Source organism: Stegodyphus dumicola, chromosome 5 (assembly GCF_044657685.1).
Source record: "Stegodyphus dumicola isolate Sdum_Otavi_A_Nest chromosome 5, ASM4465768v1".
Taxonomy (NCBI): Eukaryota; Metazoa; Arthropoda; class Arachnida; order Araneae; family Eresidae; genus Stegodyphus; species Stegodyphus dumicola.
Genome location: NC_140772.1, coordinates 207369000 through 207379819, shown reverse-complemented (window position 1 = coordinate 207379819; position 10820 = coordinate 207369000).

Below are 10820 nucleotides of genomic sequence, written 5' to 3'. Positions count from 1 at the left end.
ACTTCGAGTTTTTGTCACGCGATGCTACGTGCATGTAAAATGTAAATAAATCTTATGAATAAGAATCTATAACATCGTAAGGAATAAAATATTGGTTCCATAGGAGTCAGAGAAGTGTTATTTTCCTACATTTGCACACCAGACACTTCACTGGTGTATCCCGGCGTGATCGAATTCTACAATGGTTGACGAAGACGAAACCGAAATTAAAGCAACAACTCCATCTGTCGCCAAGGTAAGCGTTAAAGTTCCTCCTTTTTGGAAGCCAGATCCTAAAATATGGTTTATTCAACTAGAAGCACAATTTAGAAATGCAAAAATAAATGCAGATCAAACAAAATATGATTAAGTTATAAGTTCCATTGAACCCGATATTTTGTCACAGGTATCTGATATTTTGCTAAGTCCACCACAAGATAATAAATATAAGGCAATTAAAAATAGACTAATTTCATTATATGCTGATTCAGAGACTCAAAAAACCCAAAAATTACTGAGTTAGAACTGGGTGACAAAAAGCCATCTCAATTACTGTGTGAGATGCGTAATTTGGCTGGCGATAAAGTAACAGATACTTTCCTAAAAAAGTTGTGGCTACAACGTTTACCCGTTAATATGCGTAGCATTATATCTGTTAGTAGTGAAAATTTGTCAAAAGTGGCTACAATGGCCGATAAGATTTGGGAATTAAACCCTGTTACTCCCCAAATAGATGCTGCATCATCCATAACGGTAAAAACGGAAGTGATTAAAAGTTTACAAAAACAGGTTAGTGAACTTAGCTTACAAGTTTCTGCTTTAAACAAGCAACGCCACAGTCGTCCCTATTGTCGTAACCGATCCAAATCACGAGATAGGAGTTACAGTGGTAACAGATCTAGATCTAGTGATATTATCAGGTTCAATGTTTCTTCTAACCTTCTTCGGAAACATACAATGACCTGACTAGAACAGAGAGCTTACTAAAGCTATGTTCACTAATTGTAGTAAGTAGACAGGATACAGACGAAGGGTATACAAAACCCTTTATTTTTTTCTTTATATACAATGACTTCCGTACTTCGGAATACAATGACCCTCCACTCGGGGTCTAACTTAAAAGATATCAAAATAAAACTAAACTCTAATTTAACTTTAGAATAAGATTGGCCTTATAATAACAGAAAGCGTATGTAGCACAGAGACTGTGAACACTACAATACGTTTAATTTATCAAGAGGATTAAAACCTCTGGCCTGGAAGGCAAAGTAGCAACTGCGTAACTTCTAAGGTAAGCGGCCTGCTTCGAACTCACGGCTTCCTCTCTTCTGCTTGGCAAAAAGGCCACACTTAAATACTTGGCGTTCGCCAGACAACTTTGCCTAAACTCCTTCACGCTTATAATTCTGGCCGGAAGTAGAAAATAAGAAGTGATAGTAAAGATTTAAAATAAAATAAACGTTAGTAAAACTTAAGATCCTTACAATATTTGTTACTATCATAAAAAATTCGGTGATAAGTCATTTGAGTGTAAACAACCCTGCAACTACTCATCAACATCACAGACAAATAGTCCGGAAAACCAGCTCCCCGTCTCTCATTGACGACGGAGGGACAAGGGGTGCAGCTGAGTCGTCTTTTCATCAGCGACAAAGAATCGGCTACCCAATTTTTAATAGATACCGGGGCAGAAATTTCTGTCATTCCTCCCTTACCTGCAGATAAAAAAACATCTCAAAATTAGAACTCTTTGCTGCAAATAGTACGAAAATTAAAACATATGGCCAAAAATTACTCAAGCTTGATCTTAGACTCAGACGATCATTCACGTGGCCTTTTGTAATTGCGGACGTAAACAAACCGATAATAGGCATGGATTTTCTTGCAAATTTTAACCTTTTGGTAGATTCTAAAAATCGCAAGTTGATTGATGGTACTACATTCTTAACAACCAATGGAACTCCTTGTTTTCAAAATAACAATAATAATATTCCGATTTTAAATGCCGTAAATGATCCATATAAACGTATAATTAACGATTTTCCGGATTTGTTAAAACTCAATGTAGTTAATAATAAAGTTAAAAATCATAACATCGAACATTATATCGAAACCAGAGGTCCACCAGTTTTCGCTAAAGCCAGGAGACTGTCAGCTGAGAAACTTAAAGTGGCTAAAAAGGAGTTTGAATTTATGCTCCAAATGGGTTTATGCAGACCATCCAAAAGTAACTGGTCGATCCCACTACATCTCGCTATGAAGAAATCAGGTGATTGGAGACCTTGTAGAGACTATCGAGCGTTAAACAACGTCACGATTCCTGATAGATACCCTCTCCCATTTTTAACAGATTGCAGTTCCATTTTAGCTGGAAAAAACGTTTTCTCATCCATATACCTCATTAGAGCGTACCAACAAATTCCAGTTCGAGAAGAAGATATACCGAAAACGGCCATTCTCACTCCCTTTGGCTTATTCGAGTTCCCATTCATGACGTTCGGCCTACGAAATGCGGCCCAAACGTTCCAACGTTTCATGAACAGTGTGTTGAATGGACTAGAATTCGTGTTTTGCTATTTGGATGACATTCTAATAGCCTCTCCAGATGAAGAAACTCATCGAAAACATATACGATCAGTCCTCGAGAGACTAAACGAATATGGCCTGTGTATTAATGCGGCAAAGTGTAAATTTGGTCAAACAAAACTTGCATTCCTGGGATATGAAGTGTCAGCTGAAGGACTTAAACCTCTTTCAACGAAAGTTGATGCCATCAAAAATTTCCCAGAACCAAAGTCATTTACTAGTTTAAGACGATTTTTAGGTATGGTAAATTTTTATCACAGATTCATACCAAATTGTGCGAAATTGCAACAACCTTTAACAACATTGCTCAGTGGTATTAAAAAGAACTTCAGAAAAGAAATAACTTGGACGGCAGAAACAAGAAACGCCTTCCAGATCTTAAAAGATGCACTTATTCATGCCACAAACTTAACCCATCCGAAAAGGCTGAAATATCGCTAACAACTGATGCTTCCGATACTGCCACTGGAGCCGTTTTACATCAGATTGTGAATAATGAAAAACAACCCTTAAGTTTCTTTTCCCGAAATTTGACATCAGCACAACAAAAATATAGTGCCTACGACAGAGAACTCGTAGCCATCTATACAGCAGTAAAACATTTCAAATACATCTTAGAAGGGCGAACTTTTGCAATATACACGGATCACAAACCACTAACATTTGCCTTCCAACAAAATTTGGAAAAAGCTTCGCCACGACAAGCTAGACAACCGTCATATACTGGCCAGTTCTCAACCGATATCCGATTCATACAAGGACATGAAAATACCGTCGCTGACGCTCTCTCTCGCATAGACACCATTTCTGTACCATCTGCAATAGACTTACAAACTATAGTAGACTGTCAAGAAGATGACGACTTGGAGACACTAAAAAACAACCCAAACTTAAAAATCCTACAGATCCCTATACCGGACAGCGACAAGAAAATTTACTGTGATACTTCTACAAATTATAATCGACCATACATCCCTGCAAAGTTTCGGCAGAAAATATTTTCTTCAATCCATAATTTATCTCATCCTGGAATAAGATCCACGATAAAATTGATAACATGACGTTTCATATGGCCCAATATGAATAAAGACTGCCAACTATGGACTAGAGCATGTTTATCTTGCCAAAGATCTAAAGTTCACAGACATACACATTCATCTTTGGGAGAATTCAAAGTACCTCCACACAGATTCCAGCATTTAAACATAGATCTGGTGGATCCGCTACCTCCTTGCAAAGGATTCAAATACCTTCTAACCATCATCGATCGTTATACACGATGGATCGAAGCGGTACCGTTAGAAGATCAATCAGCAGAATCTATTGCTAAAGCTTTGGTTTATACTTGGTTTTCACGCTTTGGAATTCCGAATCGCACCAAGGTCGGCAATTTGATAGCCAACTTTTTCAAGCTTTAGGAAAATATCTTGGTTTTCATACAAACACTACAACTGCGTACCATCCACAGGCCAATGGCCTGATTGAAAGACAACACCGAACTTTAAAAGCAAGTCTCAAATGTCATCTACTCGAATCAAAATCATGGCTGGAAGCATTGCCTTTCGTTCTTTTAGGCATAAGATCTGCCATCAAGGAAGACTTAGGTTGCTCATCCGCAGAACTTGTATACGGAACTCCTTTAGCATTACCTGGTGAATTCTTTTCAACAGTACCTCATATGAAACAGTCTGAATTTTCTCAAAACCTTCAGAAAATAATAAGAGCTATGAAGCCAAGTTCTACCACCACCCATGGAAATAGAACAGTCTTTGTTTCTAAACATCTTTCCAACTGTTCTCACGTATTCCTATACAACAACATTAATAATTCGTAGCTACAGCCTGTCTATCTTGAACCGTATCCTGTAAGAGCAAGAAAGGATAAGTACTTCGATATTGAAATCCAAGGAAAAATTAAAAGAGTTTCAATAGACAGACTAAAGCCATGTTTCCTAGTGCAAGATTCTGATATTCCTTTCCAAAACTCCCATTCCAAGAAAGCGGAACTTGGGGAAACACCTGCACTCAAGAACTCTGAAGAAAATTCAGAAACTCATCATGAAACCAAGACTACTAGAACCGGCAGACATGTGAAGTTCCCCAGTCACTTTAAAGATTATCTTCCATAATCGCTGTCACTAGGAAGGGGGTGTGTAGTGTCGCTTCAGTTCCGTTAAGTTTCTAATTAAATTTAGTTAAAGCGGAATGGCAACACCTTTTAGTCTCCGCGAAGAATGAAGTAAACGAACTTCGAGTTTTTGTCACGCGATGCTACGTGCATGTAAAATGTAAATAAATCTTATGAATAAGAATCTATAACATCGTAAGGAATAAAATATTGGTTCCATAGGAGTTAGAGAAGTGTTATTTTCCTGCATTTGCACACCAGACACTTCAGCCCCAAACAATTATTTAATTTTGAAGAATGTAAACATAGACTTGGTTAAAGACGACGGGCTCTCAAATGTTCAAATGAGGTATGTTCTCATTTAGCCGTTGCATTCAATCTAATAGACAAAACTATGAAGCTTCGGTATGTTAAAATTTTAAATGATTTTTATTTGTCAGGAAATTATTTTGTTTAATAATAAAGTTTGATGAATTTTTTTTTTATTTCAAGACTTTAATTTATAACCCTTTGAAAACTTTCGTTATGGAGAGATAAAGTTCTGAGGTTTCGCGCACTGGGGACCTGATCGCGAGAATGATAAATGCATAGTAGCTTGTTGTAATGTAACTTTTCTAGAATTTTCGTAAAATCTCTGCTAAAGACATTTCAAACATTTAAAAAAAATTACGCTGAAGGTTAATCTTTACATTTATTTAAAAAGGGGAAACCATTTATGTCCCTTTTTGTGTGTGTGTGTGTGTGAAAATCGAAGTAATAATGCCATCTAGCGGACAATAGGAATAGTAGCTTCTATATTATGAATCGCTCCAGAAGGAAAAGCATTCATATCCGTAACTGTAACCTGTAGTAAAAAAGCAATGTCTGTTTATACTGAAGACTTACACTGGAGGAAAACAATGATGTATTTGAAGGGTTAGAGTGTTTAAAAGGAGAATATAAAATTCACTTAGAACACGAGGCAATACCAGTAATTCATCATACAAGAAAAATACCTATAGCTATAAGAAGTAAAGTAAAGAAAGAACTACAAAGAATTGAAAATTTAAATATCATTAGGAAAGTAAGAGAAACAGATTTAATGGTCATTATTATCAAACCTAACAAAATAAGAATATGTTTAGATCCTAGAGATTTACACAATTACCACACAAGACTACACAATTAAATATTCAGTTAGAAGCTGGCTCAATAATTTACAGACATGTCAGATTTAAAATATTGGCGGTGAATAATTACAAGAGCTGGCAGAAACTAACCATGTAGCAGGAAAAACCCAAAATGTTCTCTTTCTCTGAAGGCCCACCAGCGGCCGAGCGGTAAAGTCGCTGAACACTGGTAGTTCGGTCCGAGGTTCGAATCCCGCGAACGGGCTGGCTGCATGGGCGTTTTCGTGGTTTTCCCCATGTGTAACGTGTATACGAGCCAGTTTCCCTTAGAAAGTCCTCCACGAAGGCATCCCTCCTCTTAGGCAGATAGCCCTAGTGTGCTTTGCCATAATTAAATACACACAAATAAATAACTCTTTCTCTGAAGATTCAAAAACATCAGCTTAAACGCACAGAATTAATTTGCCTTCTAGTGGAGGAACACGGAAAGGAGAATTTACAGTAAAGACCGAAATCATAATAACTTTTTAATTAGCACAATATATTCTAACGATTAAAGAAATGGTTGTAAAAGTACCCGTATTAAAATTCTATACTATTTATTTATAGTATTATAGTATTACTAATGATGCAACTCTTTCAATATTAATTACAGTATTACTAATGATGCAACTCTTTCAGTAGATGCAAGTTTTGAAAGATTGGGCGCTGTTTAATTACCAGAAAATCAACCCATTGCTTATGCTTCCAGGATTCTGACGAAGAGTTAAAAAAATTATGCTAAGATAGAAAAGGAACTTCTAGCTATTGCTTTTGGATGTTTTAAATTTCATGAATATATGTATGACAAAGGTGTTAAATTGAAACTGATCATCGAATACTGGAAAACATAATTAAGATATTGATATAAGGCACCTCAGCGATTACAAAGAATGTTGTTAAATTTACAAAAGTGTGATCTAAATGTGCGTTACAAAAAGGGGAAGGACTTATGAATAGAAGACATTTTAAGTAGAGCACATTTAAATAAAAAAGAAGAAGATAATGATGAAGATACAGAAATTAGTACGCTAATTCCAGCGTCTGATGACAAAAATTGGGGAACTGGAAAAAGTGAGTATGATGCTATACTATAGTGTTTAAAGAAATATATACTGTGAGGTTAATCAGTAGGAAAACATCAACTAGAATCTCAAGTCAGAGTGTTTTAGTGCTATAGAGATGGGTTGACAATAGAAAACGGCTTAGGAAGGACAATAGAAAAGGTCTTTTCAAAGGATGAAGGGTAATTATCTTTTTATCTATGAAAAAACGAAGTGTTACATTTAATACATGAGGGTCACTTTTGCACAGAAAATTGTAAGTAAAGAGCTACAGATATTTCGTTTTGACGACTTATGAACAAGAAGGTAGAAAATAAAATTTCAATATATCCTACATGCAATTAACATCAGAACATAAGCAAGGCAACTTAGGATACTAGAAGATATTCCTAATTTACTCTAGTATAGAGTTGGAACATATTTTTTGAGATTAACAAAGATGTATACTTATTAATTGTAAGTTATTATACCAACGTTTTTCGTCTCCAAACTACAGGATACTGGAAGTCAAACAGTGGTCAGTCATATGAAGCTACATTTTGCAAGATGTAACTGATAATGATATCTAGTAATGGGTATCAACTGAAACTAAAGAATTAGCGGAATTTGACGAGAAATACCAATTTAAACATACAGCGAGCAGTCCATACCATCTGCAGTTGGATGGATTCAATGTTCAGAACAAACGGCGAAGAAATTATTGAAGAGAGCTCGAGTAGATCATGCTGATCCTTACTTAACATTGTTAATCCATAGAAACCCTCCCAATTAACGAGATGTTAAGATCACCAGCTCAACCACTTATGAGTAGAAGAATAAGAACAATTCTTCCTGTATCAGAAGAATAATTGAAACCACAAGTTATGGGAAATGTGAAAGAAAACATCGACATAAAAATAACTAAGCAGAAGTTTTATGATCGCCATATGATAACCTTCCCATCGTTATGCTATAAGGTATTTCTCCCACTTAGCTATAAGTTATGCTATAAGGTACTTCTCCTAGCGTCCTTCGTAGTGTAACGGTAGCACGCTGGGCCGGTATTCCAGAGGTCCGTGGTTCGATTCCCGGCGAAGGCGTTTTTAATTTTTCATTTCTCCTGCCTCCAAATAAATCCTAATGACTCTTCAATGCAAAGGAGATTATGTTAGGGTATATCAAGAAAATCACTGGAAGCCAGTTGTAGAAGAAAGTAAGATCCCCCAGATCATATATTCTAAGATCAGGAGGAGCATTATTTAGGAGAAATAGAAAAGAAGTTAAGGAAACTAAATAAAATAGTTGAATTTCTGAAAAGAGTATGAGAGGAACAGAACAAGGAGTTGCCTCAGAGAAAACGGATGTAAAAAAATTATAATGCCAAACCTTTTCAAGACTGGGGTTTAGAAAAGTATCTACCAAACTCTACTAAGAAACAGTGAGCAAAGAACTAGAAGTAGGGGAGTGATTAGAATCCTGATTATTTTGAAGTCTTTAAAAAATGGAAAATGCAACATTTAGTATTTAGTAACTTGTAAATGGCAACATTTAACGTATAGTATTTAGTAATTTTTGAATAACAACAGTTTGGTTACAGGCAGAAACAGAAGTATATTAGTATTGCAGTTCTATATTATATTTAATATTCTAAGCTAAGTATAAATAAATAATTTATACAGTTAAAAGTGCACTAGCTTTTCTCTACAACCGAGAAAACATTTTGCGTACTGGGAGAAAAACCATTTTTTATCCACGCGACGAGTGAGAAGAAGCATTTATGTCAAATTTCTTTTACATGATTATTCATTTAACATGATTATTCGTTTTATTCGCTTGCAAAGACAACGTGTTGGCTTCGTCCATTACGTTTTTAGTAGCGCATGTGAACGTGGTAAGTGAAGATTCCAGTTTAGGCTCCGTTTAAATCCAGTGTAGTTGTATAGGCCCGAGTTTTCTGTCAAGAAGAGGAAGAAGGCAGAGAGAATCGGTAACATTTTGAAAATTTTGAGAGCTACCATACGTGAGTTAGGACCTGATTGTAAATGCAAACTTGCTTCCTTTTGATTTGTGATAGTGAAAAACAATGAATTCTCGAAGCTTTTAATGGACTTCGGAATACCACTACCTCGGAGGTCTTATTACGTTGCTTGTGATGGAACCTGTGATTTTTGGAAGGTGAAATCAGAGCGTATTCAACCTGCCTGAAGGTCACTTTGCTATCTTTGATTTCTTAGCGATTAGACTTATGAGTGCTTCAGGGCCAGCCTGCGTGCTACTTAACCTGTGAAGCCGTTGGGCTAAACTTAACTTTCATTTGATTTTAAATTAGCCAAAGTTAGCTTTTGAGTTAAGCCAAAAGTGTTGGCTTTTGTAAGCCCGAGTTGGTGCGATCTGTGAGCTTTTATTTGAGTTAATAAGCGGCTGCTTACAGCCTTCTTTTGACTTTATTGTGCGTTAAGACTTAGAGATAGTTCCCTAAAAAGGAAATGGTTCTAACGCAGTTTATGATAGCAAAACAACGTACGAGACGTTATAAGGTAAACATCACAAAATTTCTCGACATGTACAAAACGAACAATCCAGTCAAAAAGTCAAAAACAAGTCGTATGATAAATTCAGAAATATTTTTCATTCTGAGTTTAGCATCAGATTCAACTACCCAAGAAAGGACATTTATAGTTCTTGTGATACATTAAAAGCAGAGATTGGTATACTTGCTAAATAATCGGAGAACTTAATATCGTTAATAAGGATAAGAAGAAATAAAAATCGACGGTTAAGAAAAAGCTAAACTGGTTCAGGATCTGAAAAATAAAATGATGGAAAAAGAACTTCATTTGAGGAGAAGCCGGTTATGATAGAGAAGATTTGTCTTCGCAAAATTTACAGAAGAAACTAGGAAAAAAGAATTTTAATTTAATTTAAAAAAATTAAAAATCATTTCTCTCCTATGTTATATGCATTTTTTATTTACAAATTTCGCTAAACAAATGTTGAAAGTTTATTAGAAATTCCTTCCTTGGTTCATAACAATACTTTTTTTATCACTGAAGTTACACTAAAAATTCATTTTTCTCAAATTTCTTATCAACGAACATAAATGGTTTCCCTTTCCCTCCGGGTCTTCAATTTTAACTATTACCCGAAATGGAAAAGTTCTTCTTCAAACGGAAATCCGTTTGAAAAAGGAAACGGAAACCTAAAAGAGATTTGTGGATAGTTTTAAAAGGAGGAACACATTTTCGGAAAAATAAATTCAGTGCAATATATTGAGATTAGAATATCTGAAAGCCATCGTGAAATAATCTTCACAAAAACAGGAAGCTACAATGTGTCAACTTACACACGATTAAAATTCTTTTAAGAACTGGCAATTAACAAAGCTAGTGCTTGACAATAAATTGCATTCAGAAGAGACCTTGATAGCTATTGACTACGAAACCTAAGGTATCATAGCAGAATTAACGAGTCCCGACTAATATCTTTTGGAACACCATGTCAGATGTACTGAAATTGTAACAAGCGAGTTGTACCATCTAATAATCCTTTGCATAATCGAACATATTGTATTCTTGAAATGCGATAAAGCGACAACACGTTTTACAGATATTAAAAATAAATAAATAATTGTGTACGGTGTTTTAAAATTTTGCAATTTAATGCCAATAAGTTATCCTACAGATAAGTTATAACAATAATAATCATTAATTCGTACCTGAGTAACTGCTTGAGGATTCGAAAGTAAATAAATCTTGTAGATACTTCTTCGCAATTAACAGCAACAGATGCTATAAGATTATAGAGTACTATGTCTGGCCATACGTTCCTTAGTGTTTACTTTAAGCCCTGAGCTCTGAGTATGTAGATTTATAGAACATTCAGATTACACTGTACCTATAAATGGAATTAATATTAGAGAAACTAATATTTTGCATAT